At 41.7% G+C, this 24,814-nt stretch overlaps 1 long non-coding RNA gene across 4 annotated transcripts in view; it reads left to right on the plus strand.

Moving 5' to 3' along the window:
- The window catches only part of LOC102163217, a 59,104-nt gene that overhangs the window by 25,233 nt on the left and 9,057 nt on the right, over window positions 1-24,814 (plus strand). For 3 of the 4 annotated variants that reach the window (XR_002339138.1, XR_002339139.1, XR_002339137.1), the window contains one exon: window positions 18,756-19,800. This is a non-coding gene — a long non-coding RNA (uncharacterized LOC102163217). Of the gene's footprint in view, window positions 1-18,755; window positions 19,801-24,814 lie in introns of those variants that run through there. The other variant, XR_308256.3, reaches the window with a different exon arrangement.

Genomic DNA, 24,814 nt, shown 5'->3' on the forward strand with positions numbered 1-24,814 from the left:
AACTATGTAATGCAAATCGAAACATGAGATACCACCTCACACCCATTAAGATGGCTACTGTTAAAAAAAAAAAAAGAGGGAGTTCCCGTTGTGGCTCAGTGGTTAACGAATCTGACTAGGAACCTTGAGGTTGCAGGTTCGATCCCTGCCCTTGCTCAGTGGGTTAAGGATCTGGCATTGCCATGAGCTGTGGTGTAGGTCGAAGATGCGGCTTGGATCTGGCATTGCTGTGGCTCTGGCATAGGCCGGTGGCTACAGCTCCGATTCGACCCCTAGCCTGGGAACCTCCATATGCCATGGGAGCGGCTCTAGAAATGGCAAAAAGACAAAAAAAAAAAAAAAAGAGAGAGAATGGCAAGTGTTGAGAATGTGGAGAAATTGGAACACTTATGCACATTTGGAAGGAGTGTAAAATAATACACCACTGTGGGATACAATATGGCAGTACCTTATATAACTGAAAAATAGATTTATGAATGACCTAGCAATTCTATTTCCATGTATGTACCCAAAAGAATATAAAGAAGGGTTTTGAAGACATATTTATACAACCATATTCATAGAGGCATTATTCACAGTAAGCTAAAATGTGGAAACAACCCAAATATCTGTTGATGGATGAATGGAAAAGCAAAATATGTAAATAATACACAATAGAATATTATTCAGCCTTAAAAAAGAATGGAATTGTGGCACATCCTACAACATGGCTGAACCTCGAGAGTATTATGCTAAGTGCAATAAGCCGGTCACTAAAGATGTATGATTCCACTTATAGGAGTGCTTAGAGTAGTAGAAGACAGAAAGAAAGGTTGATTGCCAAAGGTTGGAGAGAGGGGAAATGAGGAGTTGCTACTTAATGGGTACAGAGTTTCAAAAGTTCTAGTGATGTTTGGTGGTGCTAGTTGCAAAACAACACAAATGTACTTAATACTACTGAACCGTACCCTTAAAAATTGTTAAATTTAAATTCTATATTATGTGTATTTTACCATCATAAAAAAGTTTTACTAAAAAGTCTTATTTAAAAAACTCAAGAGGAATTCCTGCTGTGGCTCACTGCCTTAAGAACATGACATAGTGTTTGTGAGGATGGGGGTTCGATCCTTGGCCTTGCTCAGTGAGTTAAGGATCTGGCATTGCCACAAGCTGTGGGCATAGGTCCCAGATGCAGCTCAGATCTGGCATTGCTGTGGCTGTGACATAAGCTGGCAGCTATACCACTGATTCAACCCCTAGCCTGGGAACCTCTATATGCCATAGGTATGGCCCTAAGAAGGAAAAAAAAAAAAAATCAAAAGATGAATATGATCAAAGCCCTTAGAATCCCGAGGGGTTTGACGAATAAACACAGAATTCATCACTGCTAAGAATTTTTCCAAATTCAAAATATAGTCAGAATGAGGAAGGAATAGTTAGATAATGGCATAATTATTTAAGCAGATTTTTTTTTTATTGTGCAAACATCATTATGACAAGGTACTAAAGACTTTGAAGGCACTGTGTTAGGTACTGTGATAACCCTGCAAGAAATATATCTATATTTTTATGGAGGGAAATTCTAAAGCATATGGCTGTTAAATAACCGGTTCAAGGTCATTTGCTCAGTACTCTGGTTTCTTAACTCCAGCATTATTCATATTTTGGCTGGATGATTCTTTGTTGGGGGGCTGTCCTGTGCATTGTAGTGTGCTTATCAGCATCTCTGGGCTCTACCCCCTAGATACAAGTAGTGCTCCTTCTCCTTTAGGCTGTGATAACAGATATTGCCAAAGGCCAAAGCCAGTCCCCCTTCCTGAGAACCACTGACAATACCAAGAGGTTACTAAGGTTGAGGAGTCTGACAGAAAGAACCCTTGCCTTGCAGCTCCCGTCCATGGTGCAGCAGAAATGAATCTGACTAGGAACCATGAGGTTTCAGGTTTGATCCCTGGCCTTGCTCGGTGGGTTAAGGATCCAGCATCTCTGCGACCTGTGGTATAGGTCGCAGATGTGGCTCAGATCTGGCATTGCTGTGGCTGAGGCATAGGCCGGAAGCTGTAGCTCCGATTAGACCTCTAGCCTGGGAAACTCTATATGCCATGGGTGCCACCCTAAAAATGAAAAAAAAAAAAAGAAAAAAAGGAAAGAAACTTTGCCTTAGAACTGGACTTTCAGAAAACAACTGATTGGGATCAACTTAGGAAAATCTCATATTACCAAATTATCAAACCAAGGGCAAAGGTGGGAGTTCTGTCCTAGAAACAAGCTGAAGTCTGACTGCATCAGTTTCCATCACAGTAGTTGCTAGGTGTTTAAGCTAGAGCATCTCCAGTTTCCTTATATTATAAAGCACTATCTATACTAGGGCTTAGGATGGGGGAGTTAAGCCTCTAGGAGGGGGTAGAGTGACTAGAAGGTAGTGAGAATAGAGAGGCAGGCAGCTCATGACAAGGCAAGAATCACTTCAGTTGAGACAGTTTAAAAAAGTATTATGGAAGAGTTGTCATCTGAGTGGGAGTATTTTTTTTTTTTAAAGGCAAAATTCGAGAGTTTCTGTTGTGGCTCAGTGGTAATGAACCTGACTATTATCCACAAGGACGCAGGTTTGATCCCTGGCCTTGCTCAACGGATTAAGGAGCCGGTGTAGCTGCAAGCTGCCCTGTAAGTTGCAGATGCAGATCGAATCTGGCAATGCCATGGCTGTGGCATGGGCCAGCAGCTGCAGCTCTGATTTGACCCCTAGCCTGGGAACTTCCATATGCTGCAGGGGCAGCCCTTAAAAAAATAAATAAATAAAAGGCGAAATTCAATTATGTTGTAAGGGATGTAAATGCACTCAGATTAATTCCAATGGAAAGGAAGGTTTATTTTTAGAGAATGGAGCTCTCACATAAATGAGATACAGCTGGGGATGGAGCTGCACCCTGGGGAACTGCCAAGGACCAAAGTTACTTTTTCTTTTAGTGGCCGTATAATTCTTCTTCTGTACATAATTTTGCAAGCATGCTTGCTTCTGTTTGGCCAACAAACTTGTTTTGCTTACGCTTGGTGTCTGATCCTCTGTAACTTTTTCCTGCTCATGGCTTTGCGTTGCCACAGGACTAACACAAGAATAGACCCCTAGATGAGTTCTCCATAACTTTCTATGTTGAATTGACTCTGTGTTTACTCTAGCCTCTGAGGAGAAGAACCTGATTGGTCCAGTATGGGTCAGCTACGCACCTAACATGATCTTCCCAGCTGAGAGTAGGAGAGGGAACACATGATAAAAGTCATGGCCAGCTTCACCCCTTCCTTTAGCAGTCCTAGTGGAACAGAGTGGGTGGTGGTCAGTGGCAGGTGGAAAGAAAGGGAGTTAGGAAAGACATATTTCCAAAAACCTATTTAAAGTGTGAGTAGAATATGGAAGAAATTAACTATTGGAAGATGAAGTGGCATGAATAAAGATACAGAACAAAGGTATTTTGTATAGTCAAATTTGTATAAATTTTCTAGATTAATTAAACTCTGAAGTTCAAGGATCATAAAATAGTCTGGATTTGTTGTTGCCCATGTTTTGTGTAGGGAACAATTAGGTAAGAAGGCTGGACACATAAGATGATATCAGATTGTCAAGAGCATAAATTAGAACATTAGGAAGTAATTGGAGGCATTTAGACTTTCCAAGATGTCTGTAAGCTTGGGAACACACCATGGAGGAAAGCTGCCATGTTTTTTCTAGAAAATATTCTTCGGTTCCTGGGTAAGCCCTAGGCTCCAGATGACTCTTGGCAGGTTAATTTGGATTTACAGAGTAGGAGTGTCGAGAGGGAAATCAAGCCATGAAACAGTAATCTAGGTATATGGCAACCGGAATCTTGAGTCTGCTTAGAAAGCTCTTGAGAAGGACAGACTGATATCTCCATTCTTGTAGAATAAAGTTAATAGATCACTAGACACAACTTCAGTAAAAAAGCAAGCCAAGGAGCCAAAAGTCTTTCTACTGCAACTAGAAACAACAACTAATATTTGTCAAGCTTCTTCTATGGGTCCCACTTCACGTTAAGCATTGCTGTGAATGGAGCGGGGTAAGTGAATGAGGGTTTTATTCACTATGTAGTAAACAGACATTACCTCTCTCTTTCAGGATCTAGTATTGCTGAATTGCAGGGCCTTTGACGTCTACACCAAGGGCTGTCTCCTCTAGCATTTTCTTGCTAGTCCTGCAACAGTTATCAGAGTCTCCCTGGTAACTGTTTAACAAACTAGAAACTAACTGGGTCAGAACTTTACGGAGCCCAGATTACACAGCTCTGAGTTTGAGGATCAAATAGACAGTTCCATGAACAAAGCTGAAGTTGGCTTAGATCCTATATTTTTGGACTTAGAGTCCACATTAGAATATCAAAAGGGCTTTGTAAACTACATGTCTCTATAGAGCATAAAAATCTACTCTAGGATTTAATAAGCCTGCTTCTTGCTTCAAATTTAATGCTAATGATAAACTGAAAAAGATTTCTAGTGACAGATAATTAGTGATAATGGTGATTACCGGCCTTTATATAGTCTTTCGCCCAAACAGATGGTAAAGAGCTTAAGAAAATAAATGCTCTAAGGCATAATTTCTTCCCCTTCTTAAATAAAAGTTCCTCTAGGGTCACCGATAGTTTGTGTTTAACACACTGTATTATGTTACCCATACTAAATAACAATTTCGAGGCAATTCAGTTAGTGTGTTAATTTGCTTAGCAATTAGCTTCAAATGGATTTCTACCCTGAATACAAAATGCATGACTGCAGGCATGCCTTATTTATTTTCTTTTTCACTTATTTAACGTTTATAAAAAGCCTTTGTGGTTACTATCAGGTGGATGGACTACCAGGTGGCAGGGGACCCAGGCCACTTAGCAGGTCTCTCCAGGTGCTGGAGGGTTGAGGGAGAAGGCAGAAGAGGATTGTGGTTGAGGGCACAGGACAGGCAACATAGAGCGGAGTTCCATGGCGTGTGGCACAAAGAATGTCACTCTCTTTCCTGGAGCCTCAACTTATTCATATGTAAAATATAGTTAATAAATCTATTAGATTTATTAAAATACAGTTAGTAAATATCTTAGATTGTGTATACTATCTAATTATCATTATTGTCATTGGCACTCAGTGCCTGGAATATGGGATTTACCTGGTTATTTTTTTAGGGAAGGGGGGAAAAGATAGGGAAATGGGATATTAAAGGGAAGACAGGATTGAAGGGAGAGACTGAAGATAGGAAACAAAGGAGATCCAATCTTTAGATGTTTCTTCAGGAGGTTAATCCCCTCGTCTTGGAAAGGGAGACATGACATCTTAGCCACAGTGAGGTTTCGTTTTTAATTTTTAAATTTTTGGCCATGCCTGCAGCATATGGAAGTTCCTGGGCCAGGGAGTGAACCCATACCACAGCAGTAACCAGAGCCACAGCAGTGACAATGCTGGATCCTTAACCCGCTGAACAACCCGGGAACTCCCACAGGGAGGTTTAAAGGAATTGAGCATGTGGATAAGGGCTGCGGTGGTCTAGCCCACTTTCTCTCCTATACTCCCTATTCCATCAGCCACCTGGTGGGAGAGACCTGCTTCAGGGGCCATCTGGGGCCACAGAGCTATTGCAAATGTCAGCGGCAGCCAAGTGTGAGACACCTGGGGGCTTTGGTGAGTTTGTGTCTTACCTAAAGGCTTTTCAATTCAAATTTTCAAAAGAAAATTGTCCGCTGTACCAAAGAGTTCTGCATGTCTTTGTTTTTTATTTGCAAACTTCAGCTTAACTCTTCAAGGAGTCCACTTTAAGGTCACGTCTGCCAAAGGCACTTGAGGCAGCATCTATGAAAGGGAGAGGCACGGCTCTCTTTCCCCTCTCTAGTTATTCTCGAGTCACGTAGAGCCCTCCTCATGGGCTTCTCAGGTCCAGAAGAGTCATGCTGCCTCAGAGGGACAGAGAGAAAAAGTCTACCCTGTGGGTCACATAATGACACAGTTTTATTGGGAAGTACACAGTGAGTGTTGACTTGGAACTGCAGAGAAAATAATGAATGCCAGGAAATAAAGAGCCAGCAAAAGCAGAACATTTATGAGACATGGATGAAAGGTGGTATGTTGCCCTGAGTTGGAGTCTAGGATTCTAAAATAACAGACTCCTCCAAGGCACACATTTCTTATTTGTAAAACAGGACCATTCCCATTCCCTCATGAAGATATAAGTGCCAAATAAAGCCATGTGTAGAGGAAATATTGCTATGTTAATATCTCCACTGTCCATTTATTTGCATATGTCCTCACTGTCTGCATGTTTCCATTGGGCTTTATTACCAAATCACTCATTTCCTGAAAGTTTACGTTCAGCGCTTCATTTCTCTCTCAAGAAATTGCCGATTTCCCCGATATTTTCTTATTCTTTGGCTTCCCTCATAAGCGATAAGATAAACTCCTTTTGATAATGTCCTTATGTTCCTCCAGTCCAATACCGGGAGTGTTTCCACAGTCTGAGATTTTATTAGAAACCTTCCTTTGTCAATTGTAATTGAATGGACCAAAGGCAATTCCCAGTCCTGGCACATCTGCCCCAGTGGCTACTTGCTGGTATTTTTATCTACAACTCACCTGCAAAAATGCATGTATCATTCGTTGTGGTTGCAGTTATACGCTACAGCTGGAGGGATGTGTGTTATAAATCAACCTCTTCTCATGGTCTAGCTCCATTTACTTATCAGCACACCTTTATGTACAATTCATGCTATGCCCATACATACCAGATGAAAGGAAAGAGTATGCACTAGCTGCTATTTTATATGACAAATTGAGTTTCATTTAAGAATATGTAAAACAAATAAGAAAAAAAGGGGAGCCCAGATAGATTTCTTAGTAATATTTGTAGTAAAAGTGTAGAGTGTGTGTCTAAACTATTTTTCTAGCCCTATCACACTTTTCTGTCGGGTAAGGCCACTTCTATGAGTTGGGAAATAATGTGATCTGGGTCTCTCAGCTTCTCTGGGATCATGTTGCCTTGAGTCTGGTATGTATTAGAGTTCTCCAAAGAAAGAGCACAATTGTATGTGTGTGTGTGTATGTATACACACACACACATATGTGGGTGCTGACAAATCCGAAGATCTGCAGGGTGAATAGCAAGATGGAGACTCAGGATGGACGATAAGTTTCGCATCTGTGGATCCGGAGGGCCAACTGAACTCATTGTACTATTCCATTTTATATAAAGGACCTGAGTGTCTGAGAATTTCACTACATGTGGGGGCTCCTGGAACCAATCCCCCAAAGATACCAAGGGACAACTGTAATTTCCTCCCTTCTTTTATCACAGTCTTTGTTTCAAAAATCTATTTGGTCTTACATAAGTACTGTACTGCTGCTCCAGCTTGGTATGGGAAATTTTCATTTCCATTGCATGAAATACCTTTCTCCGTCCTCTTTCAAATAAGTTCTCTGCCCCATTCTCTCTCTCCTCCTTCCAGGACCCTGACAATGTGAATGTTGGTATGCTTAATGTGGTTCCAGAAGTGCCTTAAACTATCCTCATTTAGAAAAAGATTTTTTTTCTTTTTTCTGTTCAAGTGGTGATTTGCACTATCCTGTCTTCCAGATTGCTATTCCATTATTCTGTTTCAGCTAATCTGTTGATTCCTTCTAGTGTATTTTTATTTCAGTTATTGCATTCTTTAGCTTCGTTTGATTTTTCTATTTCCTAACTCTTTCTTGATATTTTCACTGTATATATTGATTCTTCTTCAAGTTTTGTGAGCATCTTTATGAGACTTAACCTTGAACTCTTTATCCAGTAGATTTCCTATGTCCTCTTTATTTAGTTCTTTTTTCTGAGGTTTTGTTTTGTTCTTTCATTTGGAGCATATTCTTCTTTCATCTCATTTTTCCCAATGTCTGTGTTTATTTCTGTGTTAGGTAGGTTGGTTATATTTCCCTATCGTCACACTCCTTTCTGGTCACCAGAGCTGTATGCTCTAGGGGAGCCCCTATTTGGACTGGATGCACTCTTCTGTGGCTGTGGGGTTGACTAGTGTGGGCATGCTGCTGGGTGGGGCTGGACTCTGGGTATGGTTGGCTGAGAGGCTATGCCTCCTGAGGTGGCTACAGACCTGCTGCAAGATGGGATAGGCATTTGGCTGTGAGGCCCTGAGGACACAGGGCTGTTGCTAGCCTACTAGTGGGTAGCTCCAGGTCCCTAAGTGTCCATCTGTGCGTTGCCAAGGCCTGGATGCTGGTGCCAGCCTGGTGGAGTCCAGGCTGGGTCCCAGTGCTAATAGGCTAGAGGGAGTACTCCAAAATGGTGTCTGCCACTGCTAGTGTTTTTGTGCTAGAATGGCTTCCTCCCGTGTCTCTGTCCTCAGGGCAATGCACGTGACTTCTGTCTCTCCAGAAGGCTCTCCCAGATCAGCAAGTGAGTCTGACTCGGGCTTCCCTCAAAAGACCGCCTCTGTGCTTGGACCAGAGCATGTGAGATTTTGTGTGCTCCCTTTAAGGGTAGAGTCCCTGTTTCCTACAGCCTACCAGCTCTTCCGAACATAAGCCCTACTGGTTTTCAGACATCTGAGGTCTCATCTTCCCAGTGCAGGAGCCCACCGTGGGGCTTGGATTCCTCGCTCCTTGTGGGGACCCCACAATTGTGATACTCCTCCCATGTGTGAGTTACTGGCCCCAGGGTGTGGGTCCTGCCTATCTCATGTTTCTGCCCCTCCTTCCTGTCTTGTGGTGATTCCTTCTTTATGTCTTTAGTTGTGGAAATTCTTTCCGCTAGGCTTCAGGTTTTTTTCCCCATAAATAGTGGTTCTACAAATAGTTGTAATTTTGCATGTGTCTATGGGAGGAGGTGAATTCAGATTCGTTTGACTCCGCCATTTTAGTCACATCCTCTTTTGTGACAGCTTCACTGCAGAAAAGTCAGAAAACATAGATGAAACAAAAAGGTTACAATAACCCACCAGCCACCTACTCAGAGACAGCCACAGCTCTTCACTTCCTCTTCTTTTCATGTTTATACACTGAAAGCAGTGAAAACGAGAGCATTTTAGGTATGCTGCTTTTTCATTTGTTTTCAGTTTTGTGTCCATACTTACATTCTTAAGGGAATTATTTTTAAAAATTCTTTTCTGTATTTATTGTTCCATGCTAATCCCTTAGGGTGGTGAAAAGTAGTTAGTACCGTAGCAAATTAATGCTCTGTGGAACTCATGTAGTGATTTTAACGAATATATTTTTTGGTGTGCTGTGGATTCCCTCTCTGTTCTTACAAAATGACCAAACTAAATAAAATGATATTCCATTTTTTTAAAAAATAATTTGTGGATAGGAAATAAATATTATGCCACCTTTGGATGATAATATTAAATAATTTTAACATTTTATTTTTGATCATTTATCTTCTACTGACATATTTTGAAACTGGGTATTTAGAGTTTCTAAGAACTAAGAACAATTCTTCAAAACTAAGGTAAATGATGAGAACGTGCTGAACTTTGGTGGCAGGAAGACAAGAGCCGTTGGTCAAAATGTGTTGCATATTCATTTTCGCCCACAGACATACACTTTTTCACCCAGGTGAAATTTTTGGCTCAAAATAAGCACGACGGGCAACTTTGAGTAAAAAGTGACACCACAATACATCCAGCCTGTGGGGGTACTTCTTCTTTTTTTTTTTTTTTTCTTTTTGTCTTTTTGCTATTTCTTGGGCATGTGGGGATTCCCAGGCTAGGGGTCTAATCAGAGGTGTAGCCACCGGCCTGTGCCAGAGCCACAGCAACGCGGGATCCGAGCCGCGGCTGCAACCTACACGGAAGCTCACGGCAACGCAGGTTCCTTAACCCACTGAGCAAAGCCAGGGACTGAACCCGCAACCTCATGGTTCCTAGTCAGATTCGTTAACCACTGCGTCACGACGGGAACTCCGGCACTTCTTATGTGGTCGTGCTGATGAACTCCAACCCTTTTCTCCACTCCTTTCTTTTAAGGACCACTTACCTTCTGTTATTGTCCAGACGCCTGATGAGGCAGCTCTAAGTACTTTAGAGAAAGATTTTGAAGGGTGGGAGTGGGGAGGAACTGTAGCATATTCTTGGGGAAGGACCCCCAATGGAAATAGACTCCTAAATAGTTAAATATTTGTAGATTGTATTTTTATTGTGTAATTTATAAAATTTAGATGAGTTCAGGAACCACAAACTTACCCTTTTAAAATATACTACTCCGTGGTTTCTAGTATATTCAAAGTGGTGCAGCTGTCACCAGGACCTAATGTCAAATCATTTTGTTCTCAACAGCAGTGATTTCTTAGTCCCCTTTGCCCCCAGCCCTGCAACCACTTATCTACACTCTGTCTTTGTGGATTTGCCTACTTTGAACCTTTCATATAAATGGAATCACAAAAATGTGGCTTTTTATATCTGGCTCCTGTCACTTAGTTTCATGTTTTCAAGTTCATCCATCCACATTGTAATACATATCAGGACAGGTAGTCCTTGACTTATGATGGTTCAACTGACAAGTTTTCCACTTTACGGTGGCGCAGAAGCCTTTACCCTTTCAATAGAAACCACATTTTGAATGTTGAGTTTTGATCTTTCTCTGGGTTAGGGGTATCATGCTCATTATGCTGGGTTGTGGCAATAGTCACAGTAGCCAGTCAGCCCCACAATCATGAAGGTCAACAACTGATCCACTTAGAACCATTCCGTTTTTCACTTTCAATATAGTATTCAATAAATTACGAGAGGTATTCAACATTTTATTTATAAAACAGGCTTTGCGTTAGGTGACTTTACCCAGTTGTAGGCTAAGGTAAATATTCTGAGGCATGTTTCAAGTGGGCTGGGTTAAGCTATAATGTTTGGTAGGTTAGGTGCATTAAATGCATTTTATGGTATTTTCAATTTACCATGGCTTTATCAGGACGTAACCCCATTGTAAGTCAAGGAAGATCTGTACTTCATTCCTTTTTATAGCTGAATAATATTCCATTGCATGACTATACTTCATGTTGTTTATGCACACATCAGTGGTTGGGCATTTGAATTAGTTATTTCTACTTTTTGGCTGTTATGAATAATGCCTGCTATATACATTCATACATAAGTTTTTGTTTGTTTATCATATTTTGGTGTTTATGATATACTTTCAGACCTGATTTAGGTCTCACAAACACTATGTGGGATAAGGCAAGTCTTGTTATTCCCACTTTCCAGGTAGGGAAACAGGCTCTCAGCGATAATTGCATAGTGTGTGCTAACGTCAGCACTCAAATCCAGTTCTGTTTTTAAGAATAGCATAAGGAATGTCAAAAGAAGCACATTGTTTTCAAAGGAATACAAAATTTGTTGTTTATTTTTAGTTTTGTGAGGATATGCTTTTATTTACCCACGCCTATTGGAAAAGCAATGGCTTAATTTACAGATTGTAGAAGAAAATGTTTCCATAGCAAGTGGTCAAAATTTCTTAAAATGGAATTGAAACAGAATTATACTCAGACAGTTGTATAGGTACAGGCAGTTTTGTTCTTTGTTGATTCTCAATTTTACTTTCAAGGAAAATGTGAAGACAGATTGTAGCTGTTTGCAGTTCTGATGGTTCACAGAAAGAAACAGCTCCAGATTATTTTTCTCCTAATTATCATGCATCTTATCTTGGAGACATGTTTATGACTAGATTTAAATCTCAACACAGTCTATTAATATTTCAGCTTTGGCATCAGGCACATAAAATAGTATTATTCATGCAAACCTTGCCAAGAGCATCTATGAGACAAAACTTGAACAAATTAATATAGTCCTTTTTTGATCATTTGAGTCATTATATATAAAAGTTTTGCAAGGGACTTTGGAAACAGTTTTAATTCAAACTCCTCACCTCATGCATGTGTTCTCATCCATGAATTGAATCCCTCTTCACCATCTGGCTTCTTATGGTCAAAAGCAGCAGCCCTAATAATAAAGAACAGAAGCTTAAAAGCAAACAAGAAAGTTCTGTTCAACTTTTCTTTGCTTGGAATATTTTCCCCCACACTCTACTCCTTATAAACTCTGACTTGCTCTTGCTTTTTTTCTCTGACTTTCTGGGGTTAACTCCTTTCACCTTGTATCATTTTCCATTCTTCATTTACCACACTGTATTGAAAATTATTTGTTTGTTTGTTTATTATTATTATTTTTTCTTTTAAGGCTGCACCTGGGGCCTATGGAAGTTTTAAGCTAGGGGTCGAATTGGAGCTGCAGCTGCTGGCCTACACCACAGCCACAGCTACATGGGATCTGAGCCACATCTGTGACCTATGCTGCACCATGCAGCAACTTGGGATCCTTAACCCACTGAGTCAGGCCAGGGATTGAACCTGCATCCTCATGGATACTAGTTGGGTTCTTAACCCACTGAGCTACAATAGGAACTCCTGAAATTATTTGTTTAAATTACTGTGTTCTCTTTCAGACAATGTGTGTCTTGAGAGTTATGTATTTTCTTCTCTTCAGAATCCAGTAGAATTCCTAGTTTAGTCATGCAATGAAGATTTGTTAAATAGGTTGACTTTTTAATAGGATCTCGAGAACTCCATGTTTTGACTTTGCAGATTGTGAAATCACTATTTGCCTTACCATCAACTAACACTTGATGCTCTCATATCTAGAAGGACTTGAACTGGACCTGCAAGTATCTTGCACATTGTTCCTGCACTTAGGCAGTTAATGAAGTCTGTACAAAGTGGAGGTCAAGCCAGACAAAAGTAGATTCAAAAATAATATTTAGAAAGACTACTCATATATATGTATATAATCAGTAGGGTATCAATGTGTGGGATATGCAAAAAGGATTAGCTATATTGGGATTAGGTCATGGTATTCTATGGGGATTGGGTCATGTTATTCAGTCAATTTCGCAAGAATCAATCCATCCTTCTTTCAACATGAAATTATCAAGCAATTATTTTGAAGGTGGAGCCCAAAAGACTTCCTGACTGGATGTGGGTGTAAGAAATGAAAGAGTCAAGGATGTCCTTAATATTTTTGACCTGGGCCATGGGAATGATGGCGTTGCCATCAGCTGAGATAGAGGGTGGGGGATGATCCATTGTGAAGCGGGTTTGTAGAGCATGACCAGGAGTAGGTCCTGTGCTCTAAGTAGGCACTTGGGATACTTCAGTGACCAAACCAAGCAAACGTCCCAGCATTACCTTCTCATGGAAGATGGTGGACAGAAATGTGATACCTAAGAAAATTACATAGATATTAGAGGGATGAGAGCTAGGAGAAAGCATAGAGCAGGGTACAGGGATCAAGAATGCTGGGGTGGGTTGGGGCTTATCTGGAAAAGAGTGTTTCAGGCAAAGAAAATAGTTCAAATGTTCTAGGAGAGGCAGTACTTGTAATTCCTTCTGGGAGCATCAGGGAAGTGAAGAATGTGTGAAACAGTGAATCCGGGAGAGCAGAAGAGAACTGATGGGCCAAGGGGCCAGATCCTGTAGGGCCTGGTAGGCAGTTATGAGGGTTTAGGGTATTACTCCAGTTCAAACAGGGACTCTTTGATAGGTTTCCAGCTGAGCAGTAGGATGATCTCACCTATGTATTTAAGGGATTGCTATGACTGCTGGCTTGAGATTAGACCCCAAGAAGGTGGAATAGACTCAGGTAGAAGCAGGGAGACTTTTAAAGATGCTATTGCAGTAATCCAGGTGAGGGATGATAGTGGGTCACAGGGGTGAAGAATTTGGATTCGAGACAGTATTTTGAGAGTAGAGCCAACAGATTTTCCTACAGATTGAACATGGGGTGTGATGGAAAAGGGATCCAGGATATCTTCAAGGCTTTGACTTGAATAACTGGAAGGATGGTGTTGCCATCATTCAACCGGGAAATTTGTAGTGGAGTTTTGTGGAGGAAGATGAGTTGTTTTGCGCATCTTGGCCTTGAGATACTTATTAGACATCTGGGTAATACAAGGGCTCTGGGAGAAAAGAGGTCCATCAGCTGAGAGACTGCAGGGGAAATAGCATCCTCAGGGGAGAGCCAAGTTATAGTTAGAGAAAGAAAAAGAAGAGAATGGCCAGAAACAGCTTTTGGATAGAGGTATTATAAAGGATGGACTGGGAATTGCAGAGAGCAGAGTGGGAAAGGTTCCAAGAATTTGAGGGAATAGAAGCTGGGACTGAGCAAGGAATACGCAGAGTTTCGTGGGAATTAGAGTGAGGAAGATTCCAGATGACCTGAGAACCTGGGCCTTATTAGGGTGATTGATGTGTACATATGGTGCATAATGAGATTTGCCCTGGGGGATTTAAGGCCCTGGTGGCTAGGCCTTGAATGGTAGGGGCTGAGCAAAGTGGAATATCTGGGCTCCCTTTGGACCCTGTTGGAGGTGAGGAAGTCAGAGCAAGATACTTCCCTTTGACCTCTGCTGAAGATCTTTTGGGGGAAGATGGAATTTGCTCCAAGCCACTGCCCTCTATTGACTCTTCTGTTTACATCTGGTAGAAAGCTTGGGGGTATTTCAGACCCTTTTACACTCGGCTAAGCGATGTGCAAGGAAGAAATCAGGTGCGTGTTGCCCTTAAACTATTTGTGATTATTATGTTAAGATTGAAATAATAGTTTCATCATAGTCTAAAATAACAATAATCTGGAGTTCCCGTCGTGGTTCACTGGTTAATGAATCCAACTAGGAACCATGAGGTTGCGTGTTCGATTTGTGGCCTCGCTCGGTGGGTTTAGGTATCCGATGTTGCTGTGAGCTGTGGTGTAGGTCACAGACGGGTGTCGGATCTTGCGTGGCTGTGGCTGTGTTGTAGGCCGGCAGCTGTAGCTCCAATTCAACCCCTAGCGTAGGAACCTCCATGTGCCATGGGTGTGGCCCTAAAAAGACAAAAAAAATAAAAAAATAAAAAAATAAAATAAAATAACAATAATCTAAGATAATAAAAGAGTCTGTGTCAGAGGAATTCCCCAAAGAGGGCCCTTTGTCAGTGATGCTTTTCAGGATGGCAGTGTTTTTACAAGAATATATTTTTATAAAATTATTTATGTATTTATTTATAGTTATGTACGTATGTATGTATGTATTCTTTTTAGGGCCACAGTTGCGGCATGTGGAATTTCCCTGGGCTAGGGGTTGAATCAGAACTGCAGCTGTAGGCCTATGCCACAGCCACAGCCATGGCAACACCAGATCCAAGCTACATCTGCGACCTAGGCCACAGCTTGAAAAACTTGTGGAACTTTAACCCACTGAGCAAGGCCAGAGATGGAACTTGCTTCCTCAGGGATACTAGTCGGATTCTTAACCCGCTGAGCCACAGTGGGAACTCCAAGAATGTTATTTTTAAAGGTACTAACCTGAAAGTCAAAAAACTTGAATTCAGGGTCCACTTTTTAATTTTGTAATCATGAGTTTTCTTGCTTTTGTATAGTCACTTTTCATGTATTTTAATATTGATATAATGAAACCTACCTCACAGACAATTGAAAAATGAAACGTAGGGAGTTCCTGTTGTGGCCCAGTGGAAACGAACCTGACTAGTATCCATGAGGTTGCGGGTTCGATCTCTGGCCTTTCTCAGTGGGTCAAGGATCTGGTGTGGCCGTGAGCTGTGGTGTAGGTCGCAGATGTGGTCAGATCCCATGTTGCTGTGGCTGTGGTGTAAGCTGGCAGCTGTAGCTACGATTCCACCCCTCACCTGGGAGCTTCCATGTGCCACACCTATGGCCCTAAAAAGCAAACAGAAAAGAGAAAAAAGAAAAAAGAAATGTAGTAATGCATGCTAAAAAGAGTTTGAAACAAACAAAAATTATCATAGAAATACAAAATGGTGTTAATATCATGAGAAATGTTCAATGTTTTTTCTGTATCTTTCACCCATAAACACTACGGGAGCCTCAAAGCACACTTTAAAATATTTAGCAAACGTATAATGCAAAAAATAAAAATCATTAAAAACATAAAATAAAATACTTAGCAAACCATCCAGCAGTAGCTAGAGGAAATAGCAATGGTACTTTGAAAATGGCAATCTCTCCTCGGATTTAGAAATACGATAGGGAAAAAGAAAAAAATAATATTCTAAGTAGAATTGTCATCATTTCCTGTATTTAGCAACATAGAATACAAAAATGAGTAACATTTTAATATTTTTATCTACATGAAAGTTGACATTGAAATATTTTCTTTTCTGAGGAAAACTGTAAACACGATAGGATTTTATCCTTCATGTATTTCAATTAAACACTTTGGAAAAACTTTTTAAAGTTTTAAAAATTTTGACTTTTGGTTGCTCCATTGCACATACTGGCTCTAATCTCATAATGAATGTTTCATGGTAGAATTTGGTTGTTAAAGACCACCTGTAGTCACCATTCCAAATGGATGGTAGGTGGGTTGTTGAAGGTCCCACTGCCTGTGACTTCCTCAGCTCTGTACCCCTCCACAGATCAGTCCCGCCTTCAGGCTGGTACTGCACTGGTTCGGCAGTTCCAGACACAGAATCCATGAACAGAATCATCGAGCAACACAAAAAGAGCTTCCAAAATTTCCTTCTGAAGAGCGTTTTTTTCCCCTTTCTCCCTCCCTCCATCCCTCCCTTCTTTCCTTCCTTCCTTCGTTTCTTTTTTCTTTTTAGAGCCGCACCTGTGGGGTATGGAAGTTCCCAGGCTAGGGGTCGACTTGGAGCTGCAGCTGCAGCCAGTGCCCCAGCAATGCCAGATCTGAGCCGTGTCTGCAAATCTATGCTGCAGCTTGTGACAACGCTGGATCCTTTAGCCCACTGAGTGAGGCCAAGGATCGAACCTGCATCCTCATGGATTCTTAATCTGCTGAGCCACAATGGGAATTCCCTGAAGAGCAAATTTTTTTTTTTTAACTATTATCATTTTTATTCTTTTTTCGTTCCGATTTGTTCAGAATAATAGGCATGAGAGAAAAATGACTGCATTTTGAAATGCAGTCTGTCCAGAATATAATATATGACACTGTGCTGTTATCTCCTAGGGAAAAAAAAGCACACCTCTTTTCATAACTTATTGACAAGAATTTTCACCTGCCTAATTACTAACAAGAAGAATGGACTTACTTTTCAGCCAGAGTTCTGTTTGGAAGGCCTCAGAGAGGGGAGCATGCTAGAGAGACAATCACCAATATCCACCCACTCTATTTCTTTCTGCTGGGTTTTGCTGAGGATGGGTCCCATATTTTTACTCTTTCTTTTATTTCTGGCATCTATCATGGTGGCTAGTTCTTAGTAGCTATTCAATGTAAGCCATTAAATAAATTAATAAATGAGTATCCAGAAAGGTAGCAAATCTGATCTATATTTGTTCTGTAGTTTTTAAATGTCCAAAGAAGGAGTTCCCACTGTGGCTCACTGATTAACGAACCAGACTAGTATCCATGAGGATGCAGGTTTGATCCCTGGCCTTGCTCAGTGGGTTGAGGATCCAGCATTGCTGTGAGCTGTGGAGTAGGTCACAGACACATCTTGGATCCTGAGTTGCTGTGGATGTGGCATAGGCCAGCGGCTATAGCTCCAATTTGACCCCTAGCCTGGGAACCTCTATATGCCACAGGTGTGGTCCTAAAAATACAAAAGACAAAAAAAAATGTTCAAAGAACCCTTGGTTTCCTGAAATTAAAAAGGAAGGCATTTACAAGAGCATCCTATCCAGAGATGACAGAGGAACATACAAATCACACAATCAGGACTCAAATTACATAGGACTTTCCAATAGACCAGATGTCAACCCATTTGAATAACATTTAGCAGTAAACAGGCATAAGTGTGCTATGTTTGTCTTTTTTTTCCCCCATGAACAATTTGGATCCTGAATCAAACGTGCCTCTGAATTTCACACGGCCATTTCCAGATTTCTACCCCACATTAATAAATTGAGAATTATTCTGCTTGAAGATGGGGGGATGGACCCATGGGGTGGGTATTTGCAGGTATGTCTAACTGATATGTGACTTTTATTAGAACCACAGTGTTCCACAGAAACTCAGCAGAAGGCAAATGGCACCAGATTTTAAGAATTACACTCGCTGTTGATACGAGTTTTCTTCTGCTTTCTTCACCATTTATCCAGAACAGTATAAATGTGGCAAATTACTGGCTTTGGATGACTGTGAGTGGGAGGGAACAGAATATTCACGAATGCTCTGTAGCAGCTTTTTACACCCGAATGTGCCCAGCAGAGTACTGCTGCTTTCTGGAGTTGCAGCCTCTTTCATTGCATCAGTGTTTCTGGATGTTCCATGCCAGACTCTTTGTAAACAGTTCAACAGGTGGGTGTCTCTGGGAGGCACCCTCAGTATTTCGTGGCAACACATCCAGTGCTTCCTCATTATGGCTGCCACCTCATCCTGATTCAAAAGAAAACAAGCCTGGCCTCCACCACAGTGACTGTACACCTGCAAGATTCTTTGCTGGGAGGGAGGGGGAACGGTGCTGCTCTGGGCCTTGATGGTTGCAAATTTGTTGGGCTGGCAGGGCGTGTGTGGTTTTTCTTTCTTTTTATAGTATTTGAATTTGAATGACTGGAGGGGAGGCACACTCTTCTGTTCACTGTAAATCTCACTACCTCCTATTGCAGCGCCCCCCCACCCCACCCCCCCTGCCACCGTTTACGTTACCTGCCGGGCCCCTTGCCCCGGCAGATGAAACCACAGACGGAAATACATGTGGAGACTGAACTTACTTCATGTAAGTAGGGAAAATACAGAGGAAAACACCATCCTAAAATAAATACATTTTCAATCACTGCTTCCAGAACGGTGTCGAAACGTATCGAAGGTGTTGGAGGAAGTTGAGAAGATGTGACCTCTGGCTGACCTGCTGGCTGGACTGGCAAGTCGAGGCCCTTCACCCTCTCGCTTGTCCTTGAAATGTATCCTCTGCCCACAATGGGAGCCATGTTCAAGGTCACAGCCTTGAGAGAGTAAGGTGCTGGGACCATCTGGACTGAATATGTGACTCAATTCAGGTAAGGCCTTTGCATAAACTCAAGATTCTGGTAGGCAGAAGAGATCTATGCATCTTGCAGGGCCCAAGTTCAGCCTCGGATATAAGTTCCTTGCTTATTACACCACCACTTCCCAGCCTAGAGTAGCTGGTCCCTTTCCTCTATCTCTCCTTGTTCTCCACGAACGGGGGCCAGTTTCGGATTTCACCTGGGAAGCTCCTGAGGTCTCAGACCAATAGAAGGACCCTTAAAACCTGGTTGTCTTTACATCTATCTCTCTGCAACGGTGATTTTTGGACTGACTTGGACTCAAAGGTATTTCCTGGGGCCACCCTAAGAACATGGTTGATCTCAATTGTTTTATTAGAATGTCTGACTTTGGAGAGGATGCTTCCCGTACATGTACAAAGCACTAAGGCATCAAGTGAGAAACACCTTCAGGAAATGGACATTGGTACACTGTAGGTGCATAGCTCTATGTGAATTTTAATTTTTTTTTTAATTTTTTTTATGGTGGCACCTGTGGCATATGGAAGTTCCAGGGCTAGGAGTCAAATGGGAGCTGAAGCTGAGGCCTGCACCACAGCCATGGCAACACCAGATCCTTGACCCACTGAGACAAGGCTCGAACTGCATCTTCCCAGAGATAACATTGGGTTCTAAACCTGCTGAACCACAATGGGAACTCCAATAAGTCATTCCTTTGTGTTACTAAGCACTATTCCCTGGCATGAATGTACCACAGTCTATGGAATATTTCCATGACAGCTGCTATGAACAATGATGTATAGGTTTGTATACATATATATTTTCATTTCTCTAGGATGAATGCGATTGCTGGGCCATACGGTAAGTATATGTTTAGTTAGTTTTTTTTTTTTTTTTAAAAGAAACTGCCCAACTGTTTTTCAGAGTGGCTATATCATTTTATCATTTTCCATCCTAGCATGCTATTTTTATTTTTTAAAAAATCAAGCATCAACTCCTTAGGAAAGTGATTCTTTTTTTTTTTTTAGGGCATACCTGCGGCATTTGAAAGTTCCCAGGCTAGTGGTTGAATCAGAGCTGCAGCTGCCAGCGTACACCACAGCCACAGCAATGCTGGATCCAAGCCGCGTCTGCAACCTACACCACAGCTCAAGGCAATGTCGGATCCTTACCCTACTGAGTGAGACCAAGGATCAAACCTGCATCCTCATGGATACAAGTCGGGCTCATTACCCCTGAGCCACAGCAGAAACTCCCAGGCAAGTGATTCTTGATACAGGTTTTTCAAGTGGGAAATGTCAATTTATGCATAGACTTGTAATTATTCTGTCTGACCACATTCCATTCCTTTTGCAAGGTAAAACATCATAATTGATGGAGAAAACTCAGATCACAGTACAAGGCTTATGGAGACTACAGATACAGAGGCTAAGCTGGGTGGACATAAGCAGGAAAGGACATCTTAGACCTACAATTGTTGACCTCTCTTTATCAAGGTGGACACAACTTGTTCCGGCATTTCTGATCATCAAGAGGCACTTTGTCATCAAAGGGTGCTCATCTTTCAAGATGCTGTAACAATTTTGAGTATGATCTTCTTGCCTTGCCGCATTTAGGGTTTAGGAGCCCATATTTTAAAGTAGAAAGGGCAAGGATGGAAGGTCACGGCAGGGACTCTCAGAGGCAATAGTCAAAGTCATAGAGTGGTGGGAAGAAAATGATCTCTCAGAGTCGCTTCTATCGCTTTCCATCTCTTTAACTGGCTTGTGCGGCTTAACACCTCTCAGCCTCAGCTTTCTTTCCAGTAAAATAAGCGCCCTCATATCTACCTTATGGGGTCCATGAAAGCATGACATCAATTGAGCAGGCGAATCAGTGAACCTGCAGAAGCAACAAACACAGCTACCATTTGTTGGGGACGTAACACATTTGAGGCTCTGTGCAGACATTTGAAAGACATGGCTGTGTCACTTCCTCTGTCTAATTTCTCTTCATCTTCTCCCTCTCTTTTTATTTCCTGAAGCTAGAAATACGATGGCGAGTTTAAAACTTTGTTCTTTCATTCAACAAACATTTTTTGAGCAACTCCTGTGTGCTAGTCATGGTTCTTTGTTCTTAAGACACAGCTCCAAACAAGACAGACCAGATCTATATTCTCAGATATTATAGTGAAGGGAGACTGAAAACAATGGGTAAGCAAATACATATGCTAGGTAATTTCGGACCGATCAAGGTACTAAAACAACAACAACAAAAACAAGGTGTCACGAAGAGACAGAGACAGCTGGGATGGGTGGGAAGATAATGAATGAAGGTTATTTTAATTAATTGATTGATTGATTGGTTGACTTTTAAATCTTATTGGAGTACAACTGACTTAAAATGTTGTGTTACTTTTAGGTGTATAGCAAAGTGAATCAGTTTACATATCCATATATCCATTCTTTTCAGATTCTTTTCCCATGTAAGTTATTACAGAATATTGAGTATATTTGGCTGTGCTATACAGTAGGTCCTTACAACTTATATATTGTATGTATAGTAGTATGCATATGTTAATCCCAAGCTCCTAATTTAGCCCCCCCCCCCAATGTTTCCTCTTTGGTAACCATTTGGTTTTGAGATCTTTGAGTCTGTGTCTGTCTTGTAAATAAGTTCTTTTCTATCACTTTTTATTACATTCCACATATAAGTGATATCGTATGCTGTTTGTCTTTCTGACATACTTCACTTACTATGAGAATCTCTAGTTGCATCCATGTTGTTGGAAATGCCATTCATTTGTTCTTTTTTATGGCTGAGTAATATTCCTGTGTATATATGTACCACCTCTGAATGATGGCTATTTTAGAAAGGGTGATGAGAAAGTGTGTGACATTAGAAAAGAAACTTGAAGTGAGGAATGAGCAATGGGAAAAGGTAGGAAAAGTGAGCTGTGGGCAGAGTGTATGCAAGTAAAATGAACTTAATGTGTTTGAAGAGCAAAGAAGTCAGAATTCCAAGTGGTTAGCAAATGAGAGAATGCAGGAGGTGAAGAAGGAGAGACTGGGTTTTCTAGAAGGGCAGGAAGTTTGACTTTATTCTAAATGTGATGGAGGGTTTTGCACATTGGAATGATGTCCTCTGATTTATGTTTTATAAGGAAAATTTATTCTATTGTTTGAAGATGACTCGAGGGGTTAAAATGACCAGGAGGCATGATAAGGAAAGAGTGAGAAGGCCAAGGCAAAATCCAAATGAGTGATGACTGTGGTTTGGCCAAAGGTTTTTGCCATTGGGGTAGAGAGAAGATGGCTTTTGGATAAGTTTGGGAGATGAGCTGATTAGACCCACATGGATAGAACTTGGGAAATAAAAGAAAGGGAAAATCAAGGATGACTTCTAGGCTTGGGCTGAGCACTTGTTTGTTGGAAAATCTAGGACTCCCTTAACTGCCCCACTGTGTGTTTTAAGAGGAAGCAATTGCTCGTGTTATACAAGATGAGCTCTTAAGTCTGCATGTGTGATATTCAGTGGGACCAAGACCGGGCTAGAGATACAGTTGAACTGGAGAAAAGATGTTGATGTTTCCTGAATCTTTGGGTTGTGTTCTTTCAGTATACTGGTGGTGGATTACTTTGTAACTTTTGCTTCAGTTTTCCTCCAACTGCTCCGGTTTCCACCCCCACTCTCCGCTCCCACTTCTGCTGCTTCCTCTTCACTTCAGCAGTGCAAGAACCACCTTGCAGGGCACGGCAAGTTCAACAGACTTGGCACCTGGGCCCTGGTGGATGAGTTCTACCCTTTAGGCAGTGTGGCCTCCTGGCCTGCCAAATCTGGAATGCTTTCCTGGCTGCCTATGCTGCTCCGGCACAGGGCTTCGGGGCTGGAGCAGAGCAGGACAGACTCCTACCCATGCCTCTTTTGGTTAGGGTATGAGGGGGAAGGGCCTGCAGCCCTGGGTGGTTCATGATGCCGAAACCCCAGGACTGCTGCTTGGGGCTGACTCTGGGAGTTGGTGTAGACAGTAGCTAGGCTCTGAGGCATTTTGACAGCAATTTTCAAGAGAGTCCCTTACCTTCCCTGAACTCCAATTCTCTCATCCATAAAGATGGGATAGTAATAACGATTAAAGATAGGACGGTGATAACAATTGTTTTGAGTTATTGTAATTATTGACCACTTTTTTGGTGTCTTTTTAGGGTTGTACCCGCGGCATATGAAAGTTCCCAGGCTAGGGGTCAAATCAGGGCTGTAGCTGTTGGCCTACACCACAACTACAGCAATGCCAGATCTGAGCCGTGTCTGCAATGTACACCACAGCTCACAGCAATGCCAGATCCTTAACCCACTAAGTGAGGCCAGGGATCAAAGCCACGTCATTATAGTTATCCTGGATACCAGTAGGGTTTGTTAACCACTGAGACATGGTGAGAATTCCTGATTATTGACAATTTGAGAGGCAGTAAAGAGCCAAGGGACATTTGGCTTGGAGTCTAGAGGCAGGAAAAGACCTCCATTCTTTTCCATATGGATCCTGACATTGGAACGTGTTTCTTAACCAATCTGTGCCTCAGTTTCCTTATCTCCTCTAAAAGAATAATAATGGTGCCTACCTCAAATGGCTATCCCGAGATTTAATTTCTTGGAAAGTGCTTCCAACTGTGACTGGCATTTGACTATAGCACCTAAAAATAGTGTTTGACAAGAGGCACTTGATGCTTGTCTGGTAGGAAAAAAATGATGTCTAGAAAAAGTGCAGAAATAGCATTAAAAATTATTGTTTTAAATTTTGTTATATCCTTCATTTGCATTACTGCTTCTGTTTTCCAGAAATAACTACAGTTTCAGTACATGAATCTCTGGGATTTAAATGAGAGGATGACATGCTCAGATGCCTATGAGGGGTGAGAGCAGGTAACACAAATAAGTAAGGGAAGTAGGCTCGGGGGATAGACCAGGGCGCATATGGTCTCATCTGTCTTAACAGGTTACATGGCTTAGCAGTGGTGTCACACGAAAGTTCTTTAAGAGAAGCTGGAAATCTGGAATTTTTAGATAAAATTTCCAGGTTTATAAACATGGGTGGTTAGACCAAAGTGCTGGGAAAAACAAAAAACAAAACAAAACAAAACAAGACAAAACAAACCTTGCTGGCTAAAGAGACATCTGATCCATGGGGTAGGTCTGGCCATGGGCCACCAGTTTAGTTACATGGATCTAGATAACTGTGGATCAGTTTGTGAAATCAGCTGCAAGTGGGATCCGGGAAGGTACATTTAAATGAGAGGATGTTTTCATATGGAAAGCTACAGTGGGGGCTGCTCCGGAGCTTCCTCTGGAGTAGGAAACGGGGTTGGGAGTGATGGGGAGGATGCCGAAAGATGAAGCATGTGATCCAGATGGCCTGGGCATACTTCAAAACCCGATGTAGGGCTGGCCTCAGTGCCATAGATGTCTGTGTTTTGAACATACAGGTTGTTTTTACTTCCTTGGCAGTCAGGTGATACGGAGGCAGTATTGTTCAATTCACTGCTTCCTGGGGCCTGATTGCACCTGCTGTGCATAGCTATGGCATCACTCATGGTTAGGCAACTGCTTGCCTTTGTCCTGAGGCTCCTGTGGGTCCCACCTGATGCAGGTGTTTTGGAGGGAGCATACACAGGTAGACTGCTTGGATTGGATCCTATAACCCAGTCCACTAACCTGATCTATAGAGCAGGTGCCCAGAGAGTGGGGCTGAACTTCACTTTCAATGACCTGGACTATCACACAGCTATTTGGTTATGGTTTTCATAATTCAGCAAAGATGACTTAAGGCTTTATGGTGTTATAGAGTGCTCTGGCATCCATGGCAAAGCCTAAAATCAGGTGGAAGATAAAACATTATAATTATTATT

This window comes from Sus scrofa, chromosome 15 (assembly GCF_000003025.6).
Source record: "Sus scrofa isolate TJ Tabasco breed Duroc chromosome 15, Sscrofa11.1, whole genome shotgun sequence".
Classification (NCBI taxonomy): Eukaryota; Metazoa; Chordata; class Mammalia; order Artiodactyla; family Suidae; genus Sus; species Sus scrofa.